This window comes from Triplophysa dalaica, chromosome 2, assembly GCF_015846415.1.
Source record: "Triplophysa dalaica isolate WHDGS20190420 chromosome 2, ASM1584641v1, whole genome shotgun sequence".
In the NCBI taxonomy this organism is placed as follows: Eukaryota; Metazoa; Chordata; class Actinopteri; order Cypriniformes; family Nemacheilidae; genus Triplophysa; species Triplophysa dalaica.
Window position 1 is genome coordinate 21,353,096 of NC_079543.1, and position 26,973 is coordinate 21,380,068.

General features: G+C 36.6%; 1 protein-coding gene across 3 annotated transcripts in view; it reads left to right on the forward strand.

Annotated features, from left to right (window-relative positions):
* The first annotated feature begins 6,443 nt into the window (after nt 1-6,443).
* The window catches only part of LOC130433018 (uncharacterized), a 44,815-nt gene continuing 24,285 nt past the window's right edge, over nt 6,444-26,973 (forward strand). For 2 of the 3 annotated variants that reach the window (XM_056762658.1, XM_056762666.1), the window contains exon 1: nt 6,444-6,573. The gene's annotated coding sequence lies outside the window, so the exon portion shown is untranslated. Of the gene's footprint in view, nt 6,574-7,421; nt 7,496-7,728; nt 8,098-26,973 lie in introns of those variants that run through there. The other variant, XR_008908527.1, reaches the window with a different exon arrangement.

The following is a 26,973-nucleotide window of genomic DNA, read 5'->3' on the forward strand; positions in this document are numbered from 1 at the left end:
GTTACTTGTTTTGTTTGATATATGGAGAAATCGAAAGAACCATGGGCTTTTACTGAACGACTCTGCGTAATGCTATTGTAATTTTAATACGGAAAGACCGACCTACCATAGTTATATTTCCTTACCAAAAAGAAAAACAAAACACTGCATTGAACGCACAAGCAGCCACCCTCTCAAGAGGGCGCAACCTTCAACGCGGCGTGACGTCGATTAACAAGCTCTATTGGCCTATCGATGTCTAATAACAATCCCAACTGACTCTGAGCATTTAATATATTCTAAAGTACGGAATATTTACCGTTGGTGGGTTTACATCGGTATGAATCCTAGGAACTCCGAAATAAACCGTTCGTACAAAAAATAAAAACGCGTAAGAACGCGCTGGATCACGTGGTCATAAATTGTTAAATTACTTCCTCCACGCGACTCCAGCGCGGCCTGAACTTCACCCCCTTTTAGTTCATAACATTCGTTTTTATTGACTCTTGAAGCAGTGCCCTTTAAGGCCGAATATCGACGTGTGCTGCCATTTGGGCATAAACGTTACCTTCAAGTTTGCGAGTTAACCAAATGTCACAGGGAATTTTTTTCACTTTTGAAAACACGCCAATATCGTAACACTGTATTGTCACGGAGCTTACGTAAATATCAAGAGAAAAGGACAAACTGTCGATGCTTACCAAGACAGATTTCTTAACAAACTATTAATGACAGAAAGGTAAAACATGTCTTTTATTCTTGTGCAGGCCCGCCGTGGTGTTGTGTTTCCCTCGACATAACCAAACCAAATCCATATTGCAGAGCAGTGAGTTCAGTTTATTTTCTGTTAGTAAGGACTTTTTGCAAACGAAGTAAACCAAAGTGCTTTAAACTTTGATCATTTGAAAACAGTTTTATAAAAGTCTTTATTCGTCGATATTACACGAGTAAAAACGATACATCTGTAACGTAATCATAACTGCACGTCATAATACAGGCTGTCATTTGGCTGTCTCTGCTTTTAAAAATAGGATATTAGTTACACCACTCGCTTTTCCCCGACCTTGGATCAGCGTCTTCTACCCTGACATAACATCTGTCACTTCACAAGCAGCCACAAAACTGGGCTCAGAACAGCAGCTATCAGAAATGACCATCAACAAATGTCTGGGCTTGTTTATTGCCTCTCCCGGGATACGTTTCCAGGTTATCATCCTCTCCAGACTATAATAATAACTCAAATCTATCACCCAAATAGGCTCTTTTGGGCTCTTAAAGGTTATGGTTTTGTAATCCTCCTCTGTAGCGAAAAACGCCACACAGAGGAGGAGGTTGACACTCAGTGGGGTGAATTTTTATCAGAATTTGACACCAGGATGAAGCAGAACATTGGTCGTTTGAAAAGAACATAAGGCGTTGATGATGCTGTTATGATCATCATAGTCATCATCATCTTTTCATCTCATGCTGAGGTCAAACAGGAGACTATCAGCTTTGAGAGTATCTCAAAGCTGAGAGGGTGATGAACCACGACGAGTGAACCCGCAGGAAGGAGAAGCAGAATTTTTTTTTTTGACATATGGTTTGTTTCTTTTAGACATAAATGAGATTATTATGCTTAAGTGTAAAATATATCTGGGAAATTAGTCATGTGAGTCTCATGTTCCTTTTCTCCAGTTTCAGAAATAAGTTAAAGGAGTAGTTCACCCAAAAATGAAAATTCTGTAATCATTTACAGTTGTTTCGAACCTGTATACATTTCTTTGTTCTGCTGAACACAAAGGAAGATATTTGGAAGAGGTGTCTGTAACCAAACAGATCTCATTTCCCATTTACTGCCATAATAGCGAAAATAAATACTATGGGACTCAAAAAGGGACAAAAAAAGGCATAAAAAGCACAAGGTAATGAAGAACACTCTGGACTTTACTAAAAATATGGATGTATCTTGTAACCCCCACTCCTAGCTCTGCCCATGACAATGTGATGAGCTCTGGAGTGGGCAGATTTCATTACCTGTCTATCGTTTTAGGTATGGAGACGTCTCGAGACGCTGTGCCACACAATCTTATGAAGCGCTCAACTTCACACACTCGCTCTGTAACCGAATCAAAGAGCTTTTACAGAACATTTTATCTCTTCTCTCGAAATCACAATTTAACGTCATTTAAAATCCTTTTACGCTGTAGCACTGGGTCTCGGGTCAAGAGAAAATAAACTTGCATCGATTAGATTCGTTCCATTCTTAAACTGGACTGGAGAGCCTAATTTGGACATAAAATTCTTTCTGAGTTTATAGTCCTTTCATCAGATGCGTCAAGTTGGCAATTCTTGTGAGTGGAATCAGTGTATGAAGAGATCTCTTCAGGACAAATGCACTCCCACTTATCAAAACTAAAGCTAAACCCTCCTAGTGGAAAGCTTGGAGCTTATGGCTGTCAGCGGCTCCTCAGCTGCGTGATTTGACTCTGTATGTAGATCTGTCTGTAGCATGCATAATTTAAAGCGTATGAGTCCACCAATCCTGCTGCTGTAGTTTTAATACTGTTGAGATCCGCTTTGCTTGAGCTATAAATAGAGTTATGAATGTCAATTTGGGAGGAGCATGTTTATATAATATTAAACATCACAAATTACATTTCAGTTTTATATTATTGTAAGTCCATCTTACAATTTTGTGAAAGAATCAGAAAGAACCTGCGAAAGATGTCTGGGACACATTCACCCCAAAATGAAACCTATGGCTTTCTTTTTTCCGCAGAACACAAAAGATATTTTGAAGAAGGTTGGTAACCAAACAGCACTGGACCCCATTCACTTCTATTGTATGGATACAAAATCAATAATGCCAGTTAACAAAATTGTTCAACATATCTTCTTTTGTGTTCTGCAGAAGTCATTCAGGTTTGAAATAACAAGATGGTGAGTAAACGATGACAGAATTTATTTTTGGGTGTACTATCACTCAGTCTACTTTTGGGACTATTAAGATTATTTGCATTATGAACCCTTATTCTAATGGTCATAAACTAATAAATAAAAAATAATTATAATTGTCAAAAAAATGTAATTTGGAAACCGCCTTAGTGGTCTTACAGTAAATGTGTCCTGGACACGGTCCCGATGTATCCCAATTTTTATCATGTGAATGGTCAAACGCATTTTTACAAAGGTTGCAACTCAGGCTCATTTTTTATTTATTGGAAACAATGTGAATATAAATTCATATCAGAGTTATTATAGTTTTGCTTTTATATTATTATTATATTATATTATAATTTTAGCTTTTATTTTTTTATTTTGTATTCATTTGAGTAAAAGATTGAGCTATTTTGGTAGAAACTTTTGTCATTTTATAATTTATTGGTTTATTTTTAATGTTGCTGTATTAGATTAATGAATTTTTATTTTAGTTTTTGTTTATTATTATAATTTTACTGCTTTACACTTTTCAGGCAACATTTCAAATTTCAAAGTTTTTCCCGCAAATTTTAGGTCAATATTTGATTTGATGTCAGTGAAGCTTTAGGAAACTAAAATAACATTGGTTCAAGAAATAATATCCCAACAACTCCTGAGACTAGGTAGAAGGCCTTCTTTGACTTTTGCCAAGCTCCTGTCATGTTAATTTCCCAAGCCCCTGATCAGTTGGCTAACTTTAAATTAGATTCAAATACTTAACATTCCTAATGCTAGACGAAAGCCCTTTGTTATCTTTGTATTCTCAATGCTCCTTTGACTTTCCAAAGACATAAGCCCAATGTAACAGAGCAAATCCAGAAGTTGCATGAGAATTTAAAACTAAATTTAACACACATCAGCTTTATGTAAATGTTGAAAGACACATCAAATATGAGGAAAGTGCTGTTGGCTTGTAGAATTGTTAATGGTTGACATTTACTGTATCTGAAGAGTATTGAGAAATATGCAGTTAGTACTGTTATGGCAGCTGCATTGAAGTCAAGTTTTATCATTTAAAACAGTTAAGCTTCAGTTAATGATCTCATTTTTCTAGTAAATAACTCTGTTTACAAAATATTTCATGAATTTTCAAATATTGTTTTCAAAAAAATTCTTGGGTAAGTTTGAAATACAGTTATAAAAAAGAGAAAGATACCGGTTGGAAAATGTGCATGTTAGAAAATCTACAATATTTACAAAACAGCTGAGATACTGTCACAATACAACATATTGCAGTTAAGATAGCCTCACTACTTTAGAAAGCTGTACTGTGCTCTTTTACTGTTTTACAATTCGTGCCTTGTCATTTTACATTTTTACTGCGGTTTTCCTTAAAGAATAAACCTCAGTGATAGGACCAAGATTGTTTTTTTCCTATTGCTATTCTGACTGGTAGTTGTTCATCAGAAATGCATTCTCTTTTCCAGTCTCCTGTCTACATGTTTTTATCATAGTCCAGCTGGCTAGTGCACACTTATCACTCAATGTACACTTGACATAAATGCGTCAGATTCATAATACATGAGTTCTACATCATGGTCAGCTAGTTTTGTCAGCGGAGAACAGCTGGGGACCGTTTCAGAAAGCAGGGTAAGTGCAAACTCAGAGTAAGTCAACCCCAGAAAACGGAATACTCAGGGTTTTTGGTTTCAGAACGCGAGGTATGTCAAATCCGCGACCGCGGAGTAAGTCAAGCCCATTTCAGAAATCGAGGTATTTTATACTCCGAGTGAGTAACCTACTCCGTGAACCTAACCTGGTCGGGAGCAGGTTTTATTCCGCAAACCTAGGGTTTGTTACAATCTCCGCCCCTTCTCAAAGCGTGAGCAGTGTTGAAATTGCATACGCCATTTGTTTATTGATTCGTGTTTCTAATCGCGCTCAATTAAGTCACACAGAACTTAAAATGGCATGTTCGTTTATTCAGGAACCCATAGATGAGGAAGCTGAATTATTTCGCAGAGAATTACATTTATGTCGGGAGAGAATTGTGAGGCCCCGTTTGGACGTTTTATCTTAACTTTTAAGGCCAGTTTAAGAAGTATATTTAACATTTCCCCATCAGGCATCATACTAGCAAGAGCATTTTATTTCTTTAAACTCTCCTGAATGAATGATGTTATTTTATTTCTACGACGGCGTTTTAGTGCCACGTTAAAAATAAAATAAATTCAAGATTACGAGAATTAAGTCGAAATGTTACGAGAATTAAGTCGAAATGTTACGAGAATAAAGTCGAAATGTTAAAAGATTAAAGTCGAAATGTTATAAGATTAAAGTCGAAATGTTACGAGAATGAAGTCGAAATGTTACGAGAATAAAGTCGAAATGTTACGAGAATGAAGTCGAAATGTTACGAGAATTAAATCGAAATGTTACGAGAATGAAGTCGAAATGTTACGAGAATTAAATCGAAATGTTACGAGAATAAAGTCGAAATGTTACGAGAATAAACTCGTCGTAATACGTATTTTATTTTCGTGAAAGTTTTAGTTTAAGAGTTGAAGTTATGTTTAAGCACGTCATCTGAACCAGTGAGTTAGTTCTTCGTTCATGTCAGATTTTTTCTTCTGAATAAATTCAGTTTCCTACATAACCGCTGCAGTGTCCTTTTACTAATTATAACTCCGTGATGATGCGCCAAAAGACAAAGAATTTCCTTATTGCTAAATCCAAATTTAAAGGAGGATACAACGAAATCCTTCACAGCCATTGTTTCTAGCAATTCTGTGATTTTTTTCTCAAAATATTACGAGTTTATTCTCGTAACATTTCGACTTTATTCTCGAAATCTTTTTTTTTACGTGGCACTAAAACACCGTCGTATATTTCATATTCAGCTGCTGCCAAGATCTTTTTATTGCAGAAGGATAGCACCTATGAGAGCGAGAGAGTTTTTTCACAGTTTCAACAAAATAAATATAAAAGTGATTGACATATAAACTTGCGCATTAACACGTGAAGCACTTTTCTCCCACGCCAACTCTCTTTCTTTTGCTGCTGTGGCTGTGTTGCTCTTTTTTCTTAATATGTGCTCATATTCACCGTACGCTTGTAACAGTACCTTCAATTCCATTGGCGAGAAATGACGCCATGACTTCGCGCACGAAGGTGGCCCAGAGAAACATGAGCAGCGTAACGGAAATCTATGCATGAAAATAGTGTCGTGGACAAATGCGGAAGTTGTGTCTAGCAAGCCACTGACTTGTTTCGAGCAGTCACTTATTTATGGACTACAATTATTCGCAACAATTATAAAACTTTACCTCATCTGCTAACATGATGTCTCATTCCCGTCTGATTGATGGCCATCAGCGATGGAGTTGATGACAACAGATCCCATCATTCCACGTTCCTTCACAGCGTCATCAAACTGCACCTTTAAAGATCAGTTATATGCTACTTTAAAGATCAGTTATATGCTACTTTAAAGATTAGTTATATGCTATTTGACATTTCTTGACAATGTGTTGCTGTAATACGAACGCTTTGATTTTAAATGCAAGTGACAGTTGAATCCAAGAGGCCGAGGGCTCGCGCACACACATGGAGCTCATCGGAAGAGAGAGTGCATGCGATTGCGAACACGGAGGACGCTCACGCGGCCACACTCCACTCACACCAAATAAGGAGGTAACACTTACAATGAAATTGCTCAACAGTTGGCCCAAATATCTTTTTAACAATTTAAAAATGCATCTAAATCAAATTGTTGTCATTTTAGTTGGTTTGTTTTAGTTTAGTTTACTTTTTATCTGTGCCGTGCATGGCGATTACTAATTACAAACTCTTCCAGACAGTGTTTGGATTGGCTGTGATATGTGATGATGTTGTGTCCCCCCATCCGTGACCAATTCATGAAGAAAGAGTTTTTCGGGACCTATATTGTAGCATAATAATATAAAGCGTCAAAAATATAAACAATTGTCAAACTATTCTTCTTCTTTATTTAAAGTTTTATTTTTTAATATAGTTTTTTAAAAAAAGTTTCTGACTCCTCTGCTTAATACCTTGCTTTTTCCTCTAGTGTAATTCTTAAAAGCCTGGTAGGATAGATGACTTGTTGTGAGCTGAGAGTGACAAACAAAAAAGGACATAAGTTTTTACCAGTTATAGCTTTTAAAAGGTTTAAATGTGTTTATCTGAAACCCACTCACTCATTCCCTCATACACATATTGTATGCACAAAGAGAACTTCACTGCATTAAATCCATGTATTGGAGATTAACAGGCAGACAGGTGGGAAAGAACTCACAAACATACTCCCACTCACATCTCAAACCTGTTCGCCGCCGTTGTGGTGTCCGCTGAGAAGCAAATTACCTTATGCAAGTGTGTTTATGTGTATAGTACTAATGTTGATGTTTGCATTAGAACAGATTTTTTTTCTCTTAAGAGGGCAAAATGACAAAACACAAGAAGGAAGGAAAGATTAGTGTGCACTCAAACATATTCATTAAATACTTCTCCCTCTGCTACAGGTGGCGTGTTATTCAGGCATTTCATTTTGGGTCGTGGCACGGTGTTGTGGATGCATTGGCGCCTTAGTGCTCATGTGAGTGATGTGGATCTAAATTTGGACTGGGCTGACGATGGTTACATAGTCAGATATTTTATATCAAGTAATGTTACGTTTATCTTTAATTCTTGAGTTAGGCTACTTATTCAAGTATAAAAGTCTTACGTAATTGTTTAAATAATCTATTAATTTCAAGCCAAGCACTCCCAAAGTCCCTTTATAAGGGATGGTTCACCAAAATGAAAATTTGTGAATTTACTCACCCACAGGTCATCCAAGATGTAGAGGACATTTTTTCTTCAGTAGATTTTAAGCTGAAGATTCTTACGTTGATATTGAAATAAGCAGAGACAGACAACAGTCCTAGTATCAGCTTCAAGGCCATCCTGGATGTTGAAAAAGGATGTCCTCAAAAGGCAAATCATTTTTAATGTTTCAAATCAATGTTTTTTTATTTGTATATTTATCATTTAGAGTTGTGGCGAATTTGGCGATGTGGACTCTGATATTCTCTTAACTTCTCTTAGTTTTAAAAATAGTATATTTATAGTTGGTATCTTTATAGTTAGTTATTATTACCCATCTTGTGTGTTATGCAGCTTACATAAATGTAATGGTTTTCATTTTATTTTTAATGAAATGAAAACCAGCGATCATTGGAATTTTATGCAAATGAACAGGCATGCAAAGTAGCGACAACCAATAGGAGTCCACACAGTAATCCACAGCTAGATAAATTTGGACACAGCAGACGAGTTGGAACGCCTACATGCAAGCAGCAGCATATTGACTTCCCTGTCATTTTCCACTGTAGCTGTGAAAGAGAGACAAAAGCCCAAATATAAAATAAAAATAAAGAGGTTTAGGTTTTTTTTCCAATAATCCTCTTAGTAAAGTCTTCAGGAGCTGAACTAATAATGCATCATATTGTGCATATAGTAATAGAGAGAGAGAGAATATATTCCGAAATCAGAGAAAGTCAGTGAGATAGAGAGAGGCAGAACGTGATGAAATATTCAAGAAAATAAATTCTTACACAACATAGAGGATATGAAAGTCTCATAGCTGCTGTTCATTTCACAGCATTCCTGAAGGACATTTCCTTCTGCCAAACGCTTCTGATGCACCTGCAAATTTAATAGTTAACAGAAGATGTTTGAAATTCCGTCTGCAGTGTTTTTGTGCCCCATAATAGGCCTCAAACTCTTCTTATGACTTGTATTAGGAGTAATAACATTAAAAACATAAATGCTTCGTTGTTGAATGCTGCTAGGCAGCGCAAATCTGACAATGGATGGATCTTTCCTGCTGCCGTTTATTTTTGGTTAGAAATGATGATGCCCCCCAAATTAATTTATTATAATTCTTATTTATATTAATGTTTCAAGCAAAAAAAATCCTAGAATGTTATTGGTGTTGACAATAAATTTAAAATAAATAAAAAAGATTTAACATTTTATATGAATATTAATAAAAAAAAAAAATTGTTATCAATTTTAATATTGATAATATTTTGTAATATCTTTACCTAACTTCATCTTTAAATCATAACCTTTATTCTGTCACAAAAACGTGTTGGTGTGTTAAATGATTATCTAAGCATTCTTAACTTTCTTTAGATCACAGAGGTATTGGAAAACAGGCCTGGAACAGAATATTCGATTATTCAAAAATTATTCGGTGGGTTGGGTTGGCATTCTATTTTAAATTTTGAGATTTGATTATTCTCTTTTTGTTCTAACCCCTGGCATCACCGCGGAGCAGTTATTATTCGAGTATGTAATGTTGCCGTGTTTGAATGTAAGCAAGTCTGCAAAGTTGTAAAGCCGAGGTTGAATGAATAACAAGGTTATTGGTTTGAAAAAAAGAGAGGCGACACTGAATCACCAGTCGTACCCTAATCCGATTTGCGAACTGCCGTGGATTTATGTCACTATAGTCCCCGCCTACGTTTTGCTAGGACTTCCCTTTTCTCCCCCAAACACCGTAGCTTGTGAGCCTCATTCGCTGTAGACCAATCACAGCAGACTAGGCCATCTGACCAATCAGAGCAGAGTAGGCTGGCGGAAAGGAGGGGATTAGGCGTATGATTCACCAAACAAATCATTTGAGATTCAGTCAATAACTAAGGCAAGTAAAACTGCCTATTATAATAAAATAATAGTGTTTTTACACTTTGTATGTATGTAAACTTGTTGGACACTACATGAACCAAAATAGGACCTTAAAAATCAAGGAATATTTACTCTTTAAATCACACATCTTTTCGGGAGATAACAAGAGTGTTCGTGATAATTTCCCCAGCAGTACTGACATCAGACAACATCACGGGTTACTGGACTCATGAGGACAGCATAGATGGAAGTCATCTGTAGTGTTTTATCTGTCTGGATCTTCTATGTAGTGCTGCTGGCAGCAGTCATCTGTGTCCTCCACAGCAAATGGCTCTTTAAGGGCAGAGCTTTGGGCTCCTCTGTGAACAAATGAAGAAAAACATAAAACACCATTGAAGGAAATGCAAACAAGTTCATTTTGTTCTAAAAATGAAAAGAAAAAACAGGATGTCTTCATATTTTCTTAATCAATTACTGTCAGCCTTAAAGTATTAAGCACTAATTTTGCTAGCTATCTAGCCAACTTGCATCCAAACAAAATCTAACCTTACGTAATGTAATGACAAACTTAAACCGCACACAGAAACAATAACTCAACTTATGCAAATATATGAACCAATACAAGTTTTTTTTTACTAAATGTTACAGTACCTGTCAGAGCCCCAGTCAAAGCTCTGTGGCAGGAGCCTCCTGGTATGGCAGAGAGTGAGAGGATGACGGTACCGGCTTATTCTTCTTGCAGGTAGCGGTTCATCACATTTGTCGTGTTGCCCATTTTGGCAGCAATTATCTTGCTGAAAATTTTGTATGGGAGCTATTGGTATCGAAATGTGGTATGGAACGACATGACATTTCTGTATACTCGATGGTATAGAGTAGAGCTGCATGATTAATCATGGAAAAAATCATCATCTCAATTCAAATACCCACACGTTCCCATTAATGAAAAACAAAGGCTTTCCTGTAGCTCAGTGGTAAGAGCATTGCGATAACAACGCAAGGTTGTGGGTTTGATCCCAGGGGATTGCAAATACCTATGTAAAATGTATAGGATAAAGAAATGGAAGTTGCTTTGGATAAAAGCGTCTGCCAAATGCATAAATGTGAATGTAAAGAAAATCAACGATTTTGGCAATATCTATTAACTCACACCTTTGACTAAAATCATAATGCTTCAATCTGTGTTGGTGTTGCAGAGAAAGCATTGTCCTCATTAGGTATGAAACGACGTCACAAACCACACACTATCATTATTTCTGTCGAATGATCAAAGTGATTAAAGAATCTTTCTAAATTATCTTAATACAGAATCTAAACAAAACATAATTGCCATTAATAACAAAAATGGAACTATTTTAAAATGAGGTGCGCCACTTCCGGCTCTTGTGTTCTGTAGTTTATTAAATGTTTATTCATTCGGAATGTGTCGCATGTCCATATTGCACCATAATGCGACACTGCAGTTACATTTATGCATTTGGCAGATGCTTTTATCCAAAGCGACTTGCATTGCATTATCCTATACATTTATACTTATATGTGCAATCCCCTGGAATCAAACCCACAACCTTGCATTGTTAACGCAATGCTCTTACCACTGAGCTACAGGAAAGCTATAGACCCAAGACCTGGACCACTTGTGAAGTCGATCGGATGAAGAGATTCCTTTCTTTATTAGAGAGAAGAATATGTTCAGTCCCCTCTACCCGAAGCTGTGAATATTCAGTGTTGATTACTCCCGGAGGTTCGAAGCTCCAAAAATGGTATTCTGACCAGCCCTAGTTAAGATGTGAAATCACAAATTTATATTCTTTTCATTTTTCATCTGAGCTCTTGATATAAGAACTTTTCTTTTCAATGACATCCATTCAAATCTCAGTCTGTTGCGTTTGTTGAGCAGCCCTGGCTTCAGGTTGTAGAAACGAGAGAAACCCATTCCTCTTGATTTCAGGAAGGAAAAAGCTGCGCTGAGAATATCTTTCTCTATCTGTCTGTCTCGAGGAAGAAAAAGGGTGATGGATGTATAGAGGGGGAATGAATATGGTGTTGCGGCCATCCATCCTGCTAAATGTGACACACTGACACGATGGGGTACAACTCAGGGTTCAGAACACAGTGAGACTTTCTTATATGAACTTCAGTGCTTGAGCAAACAGGCATACACATTCATAATCCACTGTGCACTCGTGGTTTTAATGTTTATTCTGCAATTGCTAATATGAATGCCAACTTTGACTCAACTTACACCTGTTGATGTGGATGCAAAAGCAGTAGTCGTGATTCTGGGGTTTCTAAAGAATGTTCAAGTGGTCGATTTCCAATTTCTTTGGAAATCGTGGACAGTTTAGAAACGCCAACCCCGTTTGGAAAATAATCCAATAACTGAAAATGTGCTACTATCATTTATGGATTTTACAAGAAACATTTCTCATGTAGGTATTGTGTTTGTGTATAAACTTGTTTTTAATTCGATAAAATAATATATTTTATGAAGGAAGCAGAGTGCAACTTCCATTGCATCTGCTGGACAGCATGACAGCTACTTGCTGTGTATTTTGTGTTAGCACTCACAGCTAGAAACAAGCAAACTGAGCGTGTGTGTGTGTAGGGTGCCAAATCTTCAAACCAGAATATGTGCTCCTGAGTATCTGTGTAGCATGTGACTGTAGTTATTGTAGCTGGTTGGCAACCAAACCACAGTCTGTCACTCATGGAAAGAAACATTGACTGACTCTGCAGGATCACAGTTTTACAGTTGTAACCAGATACACACAGCATGTGTCTGTCTAAGAAATGTCATTTAGAGTAGTCAGAATATTAAATGAAATGCTTGTTGTGACTTTTTATCCTCTGCTCTTTTCACTTGGGATACTTGGGAGTTTTAGACTGAAAAAATATCTGGAAATAAGATATGATTTCTGGGATACTTAAGAATATATTTAGTTTCAACTGTATTTTTTTATATCGAGAGAAGGTCAGATTATAATTGTATACAATTTAAAACTAGAATTAAACTGTATACTTAACTAATAGTTTGAATATTTTGAGCCCATAAAATTATAGGAATAGAGAAATATTCTCCTGCACACTGTAGCTTGCATTATATTTATTTAAAATGTTTGGTCTATAAGCGATGAACAGTGTATCGCTAAAAATGATTGACAAATGGTGTATCAATATTTAGACATGATGCCATGGTTACACCTTCATGTAGCAATGTACACTGAATTTTTTTTTTGACGTAAATACGTAAATGTACTTAAGTAATTATAATTTACTTAATTTTTACTACAGTAATAAAATAGTAGCTTGCTGTATTACAGTATGTTATACAGTACGGCACCCACATAAAACCTAAGCATGCACCTGAGTGCAGAAGACTGCAGTGAAGGTAAATCTCTGTGTGAAATGTCCTCATATGAGCAAACTGAACACAGCTCTGTTTCTCTCTCCACCCTGTCCTCTTTTTCTTTTCACCACACACCTGGGCTTGAGATTATAGCAGATTTATCTGTGCTGTCTTAAAGCTTTGGCAGTCTGTCTGCTTATCCATCTCACTCAATCCCTCTCTCTCCCATTCTCGTACTCACACTGACCGAATTTCTGCCACTTTTTCCCTCTTATATATTTCTCATCATTCCTGTCTCAGTGATGGAGAAACTTGAGGCTGAATGTACTTAGCTGTAGCCCTACTCTTTCATTTCTTTTTATTTCATTTTATTCATCTCGTCCCTTCCATCTTTCTCCAGATGGGACATATGGTCGCATACAGCATCCAAAATTTATATTTGCCAAGCGCCAATTGTGATAAAAAATTGAGCAGGTAAATGTAACCAATGTTGCCAGTCAGTGTTAACTTTACAAGGGCCTGCAAATGAACAAAGATAAGTGGATACAATTTTAGAGAGAGAATGAGTGGTGTAACGGAAACTGCAGTGGCCCTCCAGCAATAGTGGAGGCCCCTTTACCGTATCATCAAATCAGTCGAATCTATGCACTTAAAAATCGTGATTAATCGTATTAGCATTAAATCCAGCTGAAACCTAGCTGGCTGCGATTATGCAAGGCAGCGATTCTTTTTTTATGCGTAGCTTGTCTGTGAAGCAGGGCTCTGGGATCAGTAGGAAATACTTCCAGATATAGACGTTTCATCTTAACAACATAAACAAACGTTACTGCGCATGCACAGTTTGTGACCCCACCTTAATTTTCAATATACATTCATAAACAATAGAGTACTTCTGATAACAATCAAAATAAACCGAGAAGAATCGTTTCTTGTCTAAACTTGTCTCTCCAGTAATTGAATTTTGACTCCTATACCGAGCTCAACTGCTGGATGTCAATGTACAATATGGTTTGTTTAAATGCAACCAAACTGCAGGACCTTTCAACTAATTGTTTATTTAATAAAATAAACATACAACAAAATTCAACCAATATTTTATTTAATACAATGATTACACAATAACATAATAATATATGTTAATATTAACATAAATGAATATATAAATAATTATATTATTAGACACTAGCCAACCAAATACAAACTGGAAGTTAGCTGGGGCACAGGCACGCGCGCCCGATGAAACGGACTACAAGCTAAGCTAATAAATCTATTAAGAGGAACTTCAGCTTTTTGAAGCTGTTCTCCATTACGTTTGGATAACAACAATGACGACAAAGGATACTGTGATTACCAAACAGCGGTAGAGAAAAATGTCCTATTTATTCACGTCAAAAATAAGATTTTTGGGGCCCCCCAGTGCGTGCCCATCTGTTACGCCACTGGAGAGAATCTTGAAGTGTAAAAGTCTGATGCAATCGATTACAGACATACGACTCCACTGCAGAATTTTTTTAACAACTTTTCTCTTTTAACTCGTGTGGAAAATCCACATCGCTAGATAATATGCCAAAGTTTTTTTTTTAGAAAGCAGTCATTGCGTACCACCTGAGCACTGCTTGTGTTTGCTTAAGCTTGTAGTAACACATTAGCATGAGATGTTTGTCAATAATAGGCAAGGACAAAAATGACAACATCTCCTTATCACGAAGACTGAAAAATGTATATATTTTTTAATATAAGTACTGCAAAGTACAGCATTTTGGCTTGTCAAAAATCCCCGATTAACTCGCCTGAGGCAGGTGTGCTATAACGTTAATTGTGGACTTATGTCAGCTGGTTGCTGTGAAAAGACGTGCGTGTGTGCATTCATTATGTGCTGTGTTTTCATGGTGACGATGACGAAATGAAGTGGACAGAGAGATTCGTTCTCTGAACATCAAAATAGATTGATGTCATATGAAGTACAAAAGAGCTCTCAGTGCATTCAAAACACGCAAACTAATCCTCGCCATGTCCACTGGATGCCTATATTTGAAAGAAGAGATACAGTTGTCATGTTAGTTAGAAAGTTGCATTAATTGCTTCAATGTGCATTTCAGATGGTAATGTCACACTCCGCTAATGAATTCTACACCTGCCTGCTTTGTAACAGCCCATGTGGCTTTGCTTTCCAATATCCATTTTCAAAAATATACCTATTATAATGGCAAATGAGGGGATTTACTGTCATTGTGCACAGACAAAGCATTCTGATTGGGAAATGTGAATCCCTGTCAGCTAGCTATCTTATCTTTTATGCCCAACGATACACTCTTTTCTCATTCTCATTTCAAATCACCCCAGTAACATATTCATGAATTCATAAGATAGACAACTTAGACTGTTTTAATCAGTGATTCATTAATTTATCTTCCAATGATAATAGCCAATGTACATCTTTGAAGCAAAACAGGTTTTATTTTCGGACATTGCATCTAATTTTCATTTGCATACCAAGCTGGAAAACAAACAAACAGCAGTTGTTATTGTATATTTCACAAACTGTAAGGATTAAAAGTACACCCACTATGCCATTTACTGGATATATATTTAGGTCACTCAATGTCACTGCAATAAAGCGATAAAACTTTCTATTACAACCAGATGTCTTGTATTTAGCTTTTTTGTTTTCAATAAGGAATATTTTGATGGAGTCTGCAGGTTTGGTAAACAAATGTTTCACGTATGTGGATCGTATCTATTTAAAAGTACAGGAACACATACAACACATGGGCAGTAATGGGCTCCCTGCATATATGCATGTACTGTATTCACAGCTCAACGCTCTATGAGTGACTCCTATTTACAGCAAGAATTCACTGGCACATCGACAGGCTCTCACTTAAACACGCTCATTAACTCAGTCCTACTGTGATTAGACGTAGACCTACATGTTATCTAGAAGGCTGGTCCGATCTGAGCCTGTCAAAATGAGTCTCATACCCACCATTTATTATCCTTTGCATGAAGTGCGCTTCGACCTTGTCTGAAGTAACACCCTATAAATATTTTTTTTTTTTTACATAAATGTACATCAGTGTGCCTTGATGCCCGATGACTCCTGAGATAGGCACAGGCTCCCCGTGACCCGAGGTAGTTCGGATAAGCGGTAGAAAATGGAATGGAATGGAATGGTACATCAGTGTTTCCCACAGGTTTTTGAGATATTTGTGGTGCTGGTGACGTCACATACTAATTAGCATATTTGTGACGTCATATGGTCGTGTTTGCATTTGGACTAGTGTGTACTTGATATCTTTTTTTCTTCTACTCTCTGATCCGTCACATTATACTGTATTTTACAACTGAATGCCACCAGCAGTCACTTTTACTGCTGTTAGAATCCTGATTTATAAACGCAACATCATCCGACAAAAATCACAATACATGCGTTATTATGCTGTATCTCTTTTTTGTCAATGCGTTGCTGTTTATTGATTTTAAATTCAAGTGTAGGGTCTTTACCCAACACAAGCAAGAAGCAGACTGTAAAAAAGGAAATTTTTCAGCAGCGGGGCCACCAAAAATATACATGTGAATATAGAAAATAACAGTAGAATTCTATAAGATTGCAGTTTTTTTTACAGTGTAGAGAATGAGCGAGCAATTTTAGACAAAGAACAAGTCTTACGCGTGTCTAGGCCTACTCATATTCTAGTTCTCACTAGAGACATAAAGACCTTGAGCCCATCAATTCTGTTTATGGACTAATGGAGCTCTAATTTAACATGATGTCCAAACAGTAATCAACTCCTACTGCTGTCATTAATCATAGACATTCAACCTGTGTTTAACCAAACGGGTGACAGTGCAGTATGAGCGAGTCTGTACAGTAAAATAACCAACTGTGACTGATAGATTATCAAAATGCATGACAAGACTTAACAGTGACCATGTGCACTGGACCGTACATTAAACATGACCAGATTACGAATATCTGTTTTAGGGATGCACCGATGATTACCGATGATTCTTTAACATTGTTAGCTGATAACAGATATATTGGCAGATATGCAGTATCTAGATATTATTATAACATTTCCTAAGTCTGAAACAAAAGGCAAAAAGTGGACAGCTGCTACTACAGTATATGAAAAACATTAACTGCAGAAAACAAGGTAACAGTAAGTTCTCTTTATTCCCCTGAACATCATGTACCAAGCCTACTTTAAACTAGTTAAAGATTATTTAACCTTCAAACTTTTTTATTCAACAAACAAATGATAGATGTTCTTCCCGAGCAACCCAGAAAAAAATTCTTAATGGCCATAATAAAGGTCTCATAACAGGTCTCAAGACAGAACGCATTCAGACAGCAGTCTGATTAAAAAATATGCTTTTGTTCCTAATTTACACATTTATAAATAATGTATCTACATACTGTACCTACATTAACAATGTTTTGCTCATAGCAGTGAGTGAAGGATCACGACAGAAAGGTAGTACACTGAAGTGTATTTTATTTGTGAGCAGCGTCCAGCTGAAGCAGTTTTACCAGAGGAAATTATTTATGATTTATCGGCTATAATATATCGGACTAAATTTTATTATTGGCTGATAACCTTAAAAATGACCATTTATCGGCCGATACCGATATGGCCGATATTCCAGACTGCGACTAAATGGTTGCATATTGTTTCTCGCTGTCTTTGCGTTCAGTCACAGCTCAGTTAATCATTGACAAGTTTACAGACACAATGTGAACGCATAACTACGATTCGCTGTTTGCTGCGAAACATTCTTTTGCTTGAGGACGTACGATTTTATAATTGAGACGTTTAAAGCAAAACTAACTGCGGAGGTGTTCAGAATACACCAGAATACTCCATTTACGTGAGACAGCGCTGAATCATTTCCAATCTGTTCACAACCAGAATGAACGACAGGCGAAGGCTCTTGTTAAGTGTGAAGTTATGTTTACATTGTGTTGTGAACATGATGAAAGTGTCCTTAATACACAATAAAATCATCATAAGAATGAATTCCCTTTCGTTTTGCTCGACACTATAAACAATACAATATATACTTATTATACAAAATGACATTTTTGTTAATTCAAATGAACGACTAATGAGTAATAATTTGGTCTGGTGTATTCAGAGTTTAAACCGTCTCTCCTTAACTTACCATTTCAAGCTTCTCTGGCTCTGCCTCTTTTTAAATGATGAGCAGAACCAAACCACTTTCACCTGCAGTGAAATCCACAGACCGGTACTATTATAACACGTTTACATATATTTACATTTCTGTACAAATGTAAATGCATAAAAAACTGTATATTGTTATTACTGTGAGTCAAGTCTATTTATTATCTATGCATTTGTCAGTAATACAGCTATTTTGGGGGAAAATGTCAATACTTGCATTGCAGGCTAATTTAAGGTGCGCCCTTAAATTTTCTGCTTGCGCTCCTAAACATTTCAGTCAGGACAGTTCACTTTGTAAAAAAGTTAGTCTGGAGCCCTGGAATAAGTTTTTGCAGTTCTCAATTCAATTAGGTTTTATTTCTATAGCACTTCTCAGTGTGCATTGTTGCAAAAACACATTTTAGTGAAGAAAAACAGTCAGAAAAATGTGAATAATGATTCTCCACTTGTATTAAAATGTAATGTATACTGGGGATCGGTACCTATTTTTAGATTTGTTAAAGGATGTACTATTCTCATGCGTGAACGTGTGCTATGCATGCTAGTCTCTATTGACATTTCAAAACGTCTCTACTTATTCCAAGCGAATTGATTACATTTAACATTTCGTCAACCGCTTCTTTTCGCCCTCTATTTCCCTGCTTATCTGTGCTGTCACTTTGCACACGACCCCATATCTCTCCCAGGGGGTTTCTGAGAGCTTAAATGGGTCTCATTTACCGATATCTCGCTTCACACCAGTATCAGAGGCATCTTTTGATTGGCCTATTCAACCTGTGCCGTCTCGATGTGTCTATTTTTTGTCCCCTTTCGCCAGGTCTCCCGCAAGCCTTTTGTGCTCAGAAAGAAAGAAATCCGCTGCCGCGCCACCACCGAGGTGTCACGTTTTATAAGAGCTCTGCAACTGCCCAGCTCAAGTGATATATGAATCATAACAAGTAAACCATTATCTCTCAAAGGGAAAGGGGAAAAAGGACATTTGTACGTGTTTGAAGCCCTGCTGAGACCCCACAATATGTGAAGTAGGTGAGTAATGGTAGTTTATCTGGAAGAGCAGTCCCAGACCAAATGGTTCAGTGTAGTCAAAAGATCACGTGGAGGCTTGTCTGCGGTCCTCTTGCTGCTTTATCCTGGTAACCACATGTGGTTGAGCGAGTCAAGTCACAACACGTTCAGCTGGGTATACTGTAAGACTCTACTTGTTTACCATTATAGATGCAGTGCACACAAATGGCAAAAGCACTTTGAACGAGATGCGATTTCATTGCAGTAATTTTTGTATAAAACATAATAGGGTTGGCTGACAATTTTGATGTATCGCGATTGCAAATATGATATCTCCATATTTTTGACATGGATACTATACCTTAGAAAAGTATTTTGATGCCAATACTGTTATTGTCACCATCCAAAAACAACATAGGCCTACATGAAGTGATTTAATAATAAGTGATTTTTATAAACTTTTATAAACTCTGAAAATTCCTTACTTGCTTTTTGAGGATGTCCTCCCCCTAAAAATAACATGCCACCACACCAACCTACATATGGGTGTCAGGTATAAATCTATGATACAATACTACAGGTGTACCCGTCTTAGTGTTTGCTGTCTGCTGAGGTGAAACGAGAAAGTAAACTGTTTACACTTAAATGAACCGAAGAGTTCATTTTGATACATTACAATTCTTTAAAAACATAACATAATGCATTCGGGAATGAACTAACAATAAATCTCTTTTTACAGCATTTATTAATATTTGATAATGTTACGCGATTCAAATCCAGTTATTCATATTGGTTCATTGAGAAATGTTAACACAATTGAATTGAAATATTTATTAAATATCCTGTTGAAATGATACATTGAGATTGTCATAAAGCTTTATCAAAGCTGGTAAGCTGCATGTTCGTCTGTCACAAAATATATCATAAATAAGCATAATTCAGGCTATTGTTATCATTCACACATACTCTACCTGTCTCTTATAAAATACTTTAAATGGAAAAAAAAATCTGCCTCTTTGTACATCTGCTTCATTGACGAGCTGTGAACAGACGGAAAAGGCACTTATGTTTGCTGCCATGACTTTCATTTCGTCCTCAACCAAAAGAGTTGAATGCGTCCACTGACTGAAGAGAGCTCAGAGAGCACATGCGTGCACGCATATGGCTGCCACAAATGGACGCATTTCAGGAAAGCTCTGAAAAACCCATGCATCATTAAGGGTGTGTATACATATGCCATGTTTGGTTCGATTAAAACCAACTCAGGTGCGATTGCTCTGTTAGTGCGGTTTATTTGTTTTAGTGGGAATGCTGCCAACAGAACCGTGGTGGGTACCAAAAAGCATACTGAGACTCGATGGGTCTCGGCAGGGGTGCCTCCAGAAATTCTGGGCCCTTTGGAAACCAAAATTTCTGGGCCCCCTACAAATGGGAAAATAAATGGGGGTCTGCTCTTCTGGGCCCTAAATCAGCCTGGGCCCTTAGAATCGTCCTAACCTTCCACCCCTTTACTGCGCCCATGGGTCTCGGTCCACTTTCAAAAGAACTCTGCCGCTGTTCGATTGAAATATGAACGCAACACAGTCCAAAGGCATCGAATCGAACCACAAAAAGGAAATGATAACAATATACGACCCGAAAATCAAGTAATTTGTGACCCTGGAACACAAAACCAGTCATATGGGTAAATTTTTCAAAATTGACATTTTTACATCATCTGAAAGCTGAATAATTAAGCTTTCTATTGATGTATGAGTTGTTAAGGATAGAACAATGTGTGGTGGAGGTACAGACGTTTATAACTCTGGAATCTGAGGGTGCTAAAAAATCTAAACATTGAGAAAATCACCTTTAAAGTTATCCGTCAGAGGTGCTGTAGCAGACCATCCACTCACAAAAATAAATTTTTATGTAGTTAGGGTTGGAAATTTACAAAATATCTTCATGGAATATAATCTTTACTTAATATCCTAATGATTTTGGGCATGAAAGAAACATTGACAAATTTGACCCATACAATGTATTTTTGGCTTTTACTAAAAATGTTCCCGTGCTACTTAAGACTGGTTTTGTGATCCAGGGTCACATTTGGTAATATGAATAGAGTGTTTATTAGATCTGTACTTGCGCATGTAACGGAGGAATTCCTTGCACCATTTTGACTGCTTCAAACACTTCATGAGGTTCTCGCTAGTGACTGGCTTGCAAAAAATAACCTATTTTACCCGTCACTATGGTGCAAGGTGATGTTACGTGCTAATAAACATGTTTGTGATGACATCGTTATGTGTATGTAAACAAGTGTTTACTATCTGAACTTGCAGTATTTCAATAGAATTGAAAACCCAATGAAAATGCGTCACGTCAAAACGCCTTCAAACTATGAAAAGAAATCTGTCAATGACTAGGAATTTTCGCTTGACGTGATCTCTGCAAAACTAATATTTGGTCGTCTTTATTTATTTTCTTAAATAATTGCTGTTGGTCAAACTGTAAATGGGTTTTGCAAATTTTAAACCAATGTAAATTTAGAGCTTGTTAACACGGTACATATAATTCAGTACATATCTCGATGCTTGTTTCACAATACGATACACATCTCAATATTTTGAACAAGATAAAAAAATGAAACTTAAATTCAGATAACATTTTTTTTCAAAATATTACCAACTTCAGTAACTTATTTTGTTGCAAATACAACTTAATAAAGAATTTTAACATTAACTGGAACTAGAATTTAGATCAATGTCGATTTTGACTGCAAATTTTGATTTAGTCTTTTCAATAGAATGCAATTTAGTTAAATTCATCCCAATTTAACATAGTTTAAGTCTATTTTTAGTCTAGGAAATCTACATTATTTTAGTCTACTACTAACATCTATCTGGATTAACTCATTCGATTGGAGTAATTGAATGTTCCATACAAAGATTGAACTGTTTCGACATAATTTTCTTTACCTCGGAATTAAATGAAACCAGGTCATCACTTTTATTTTTTAGAAAAGTTGAGTTAACTACTGGATATTCGTTGTTGTTACACCGAGGATATTATACCATGAACGACATGTACCAGTTCATTCAGTCTCATTTTGACTCAATTTACTCATTAGTTCAGTGAAGGGAGTGTTCATTCAGGACATTCAACCAATGAAACGCTCTGACAGAGCTCACACTCAAATAGGTTTGTGTCTGTCTTGCTTGAGACGGTAATGAATGAGAAAAATCTTTCAAAACGACATATTACATGAACTGTAATACATTGCTTCAATCCTGCAAATCACATACACATACATGTCATTCTATATTTTAATGTACAGTACATCTCACTTCATCGATTCTCGGATCGGATCAGTGCTGGCTTCTTTTGGCATACTTTATGTGGCATATCACGTTATGTTGCAGCTCACGTAATTGGATAAATTAACATTGGAATTTAAAAAACGTTTGTGCTGCCTTGGTAATGAGTTTCGGGGTGACTCGCCTGCAGTAACGCTTCAAGTTGCTGTGTTTTAACGGCGATTGTGACGAAAAATATAACGCTTTGTAAACCACATTGTGTCTCGTGCTTCTCTCCCTCTACCACATATGTGAGATATGTTCTCTTGACGCGTTGGTGCAGAGTAGGCAGCGTCTTGACCGCTGAACGAATATAATTATTAAACATATCGCAAAATATGTCAATCTCTCTACGAAGCGCATCGTAGCATTTTATGCATTGAGAAATATCGAAATATGAAGTATCGTTACACCCCTACTTGTAACTCTATTGGATCATTTTATGTATTAGTTTATTTGAAGAGTGGAGAAAAGTCAGTCCATAGCCAGTAGCCATTACATGGCATTTCATCTTTTATAGCATGAGGTTTTGGCCAAATGACATAAAATTCTGAGCTCCCATAGCTACCATAAACTTTATAACCTGTTAGTTGATAAAAACGTAATGCACAGGGGCATTCTAAAAGGATGAATGTACTCTGATGGATCCTTTAATGTTCTATGGAAGCATAATACTTAATGTGAGCTTGTTGCATTCACATTCTGGGCTCATCACCTTGCGTGTACACACAAAGCTTTGTCAATGAGGTATTTACTGAATTAAGTTTTATGCTATCACAAGTTTTCTTTATATCGTTTTTATTTATAGGAAAGTACGTTAAACTTTACTTGTTGTGCTTATATTCTGAGCTTATCTGCTTCATAGTATGCTAAATAAGGTGTGTAATGAAATTGGTCTTCTGTGTTAATATTTGGTTATATAAGGCATTAACTCCCATAAAGTGTTTTTCACATGTTTAATGATTCGATACTGCATCAGATGCAGATGGAGATGCAGATGGGATTTGTGACCAAACATATATGTTCCACAATCGCTGGTCAACTTGATTTGAGGTTGATTCATTAAAATATTAATACTGTAATGACAATGCGGCAATGCAGGTTTAACGGTTAATCTCGGTAAAAAATGTAACCGCACCGTTCTCCACCAACGGTTCAGCACGCACTTGAATGCCAGCTCATCTTCAATCTGACGAAGCATTTATAATATGGTACGTTAAAAGTTATAATGCGTTAAACATACTGACAAGGTTCAGCTAATGTATGTTTGTCAATACCTACAACAAATCAAATAACGTTACAAATTTGAATAGCATTGATGTATGCTTTAATATGATCAGTCATTTATGCTGTCATCACCATTGTTTTGTGAGGGCGCGTGTGCATCTAAATCGTGCTTGATAATACCTGAACAGCACATGTGGCGGTTTAAACAAAACTATTTCAAGCATTGCCAATTGAAACATTTAAGTGCAAGATGATGCACTTTGCGTGCTGTCAGAAGAGCAGAAGCGTGCGCAAGGAAAGCTGACTCTAAGACATGGCGCACATATTGAGTTGCCTTTGAAGTCTTGCGCTTAAACAGACAAATTTACACACAAAGTAGGTAGTCGAGTATCTTAACAAACATAGTAGGTTATGTCTTAAGTGAACAGACGAAAAACAACTCACGTGTACAGTATCAGTGTACTGGTTCTGTTACATTCCTCTTAAAGCGACAGCAGCATATTCCTGCTGTCTGTTAAAAGTCAAGGAAATCACTCACTGCTTGTGACTCATCAGCTTCTTTTTTGATTTATGATTCATTTTTATTTAATATGTGCAATGTTGTATTATATTTGATTACTTTTATTCATTTCTATGACATAAAGGGTATATATACATTATCTTATTTTGTTTTCTGCTCTGCTCTGTTGCTTTATTGGTGCTGTTACAAGCTTGATTATTGGTTCTTATTTTTATTTTTCAGTAGTCCATTTCCTAGCAAAGCACATACCGAACCAAAACCGTGACCCCACCGTGACATAAACCGAACCGAGTACTTTGAACCGTTACACCCCTATAAGGAAATTATGTGACCATACATATAGTAAATCTTTACAAAAGAGTGTTTGATTGTTAAAAAAATACAGCTTTTTTCCATTTCCCAAAAAAGTAGCGCTGAATCACTGAATGGAAGCAGAAAGACCATTTCTTCTAAAAATGTGTGTTGACTTGCAATTAAATCAGCAATACAGGACTGCCGCAGACATAATAATAATTATAATAATAATTTAGTCATTTGGCAGACGCTTTTATCCAAAGCGACTTACAGTGCACTTCTTACAGGGACAATCCCCCTGGAGCAACATGGAGTAAAGTGTCTTGCTCAAGGACACACTGGTGGTGGCTGCTGGGATCGAACCAGCAACCTTTGATTTGCTTTGATTTACCAGTTCAGTGGTTTAACCCACTAGACCACCATCTCTCTCACCATCAGACATGAGTTGATTGATTCGGCAGGCATCACGATCATGGTGTGGATCAATTGTTTTTATTTTAATGTATTGCAATGACTCACACGCAATGATAAATAAATAACAGTCAAACTGTTGTATAAGATCATTTCAAAATCTGCTGAGCTCCAAATGGAAATCTGTTTCCACATCAGTAATTGATGCCAGTTGACATTAATTTACCTACTTGGCTTTACTTAGCTCAAATGCATCAGAAAAGATTTTCTCGCCCACAATATTGTGCTGGTTTTAATGAGAGTCGATTTCACTAATTGTAACCGTTAAAGGCACCCTGCTGTCTAATAAGTGAGGGTGTAACATTTATTCACAATATCCAAGCAATTCAACTTTGGCTCCAGTCTAGTACACTAATGAAAAAAGATCAAAGCGTGGTAGTAGTATTTTATCCATATTAGTCTTAAAAAAAGAGCTCTGCCCCTCGTTGGAAAGGCTAAACTGAACCCTGAGATTTTGAAGGAACTGTCCAAACCAGTTATGGCCAAATCAAACTCATAACGTATAATGTACCATGATATTCACCAATGAGCAGCAAGTATGAATGCCACATTTCTTCTGTAAAATATTTACAGTGACACCAAAATGTTTTGCCATACCAAAACATTCGCAAAAGTGTGTTTGTCCTATTGTCCAAATTAATACTCCACACAACAGGTTCGGCTCTTTCGGAATGCGGGATTAATCTTTCTAAACCCCTTTTAGATTACCTTCAAGTCATCCTTAAACCAATGAAGGAGAATTCCTTGTCGTGATCTCAGCTTACCTGGTTCCATACAACAGTATCAGGACCTGTAAACAGCAGCTTTCACGCTGATCCAGGACCAGACGCCAGCATCCAAATCTTAATCATTTTAAGCGTATCAGCTGAGTGGAGCAACTTAACCCCGCTTAGCTCCAGGGTGGCCTGTTCTGGACAGGGTCAAACAGCAGGGCTTTGAGATGTAATCAGGGCTGATCTGGGATACAAGGTTGATCCCACTGTTTATTGTCTTTAGCGCCTGCTGCCCATAGTGATCTCTGTGCAGACACCCACACACTTATACACAAACAGCAACCTGCAGGTGAAAGAGATGAAAACAGTTGCCTAATGTTAAATATCTGGTGAAATTTGTATCAATTAGTGATGTGCGCCAAACACCCCAGTTAAGCATTGTGATGCAAAGTGAGTTTTTAGATCAGCCTTAAGATCATATTATAACTATATATATATTATAACTGTACTAAGGTGATCTGATTCCTATTACTGTAGTAAGTAGACTCAAAGTGAACAAAAACATTTTTTTACATTTATATAGCATTAACAAAACCATTCTACTGTCAGTCTGGCATCTATCATCTCACTATACAGATTTAAATGTATTTGTTAATCTATGAAGCAAGTTATATATATATATATATATAAATATATATATATATATATATATATATATATATATATATATAAAATATTTATTTAATCATATTTCACTTATTTCATTTGATCATTTCACATGTTACACATAAACGCTATAAATAAAACCAAATGATTAAAGGGATTCTTTACCCCCCCCAAAAATTCTGTCATCATTTACTCACACGTTCCAAAGAGTTGTTTCAAATCTGTATACATTTCTTTGTTTTGATGAGCACAGAGAAAGATATTTGGAAGAATGCGTATACCCAGACAGATTTTGCCCACCATTGACTACCATAGTAGATAAAAATCCAGTGGTATAGTCCCCAAAGTGCCCCAGAACTGTCCTACGTTATTCAAATGTCTTTTTTTGTCTTCATAATTTTACTTCAAGCCATGTTAAGGTTCCTACAATTTAATGTTTTAAACAGAGATGTCAATATAGAGGCAAAAGCTACAGATTGCATAATCCAGTATGCCAGTCATATACCCCAGTAAACCAAAGATAAACATACCAAATATATAATTATCACTATCGAAATACTGCATTGTAACATATCGAGAACTTTTTTCTGATACCAAGAGTTAATCCTCTACATAGCGAGCTAATCCTATG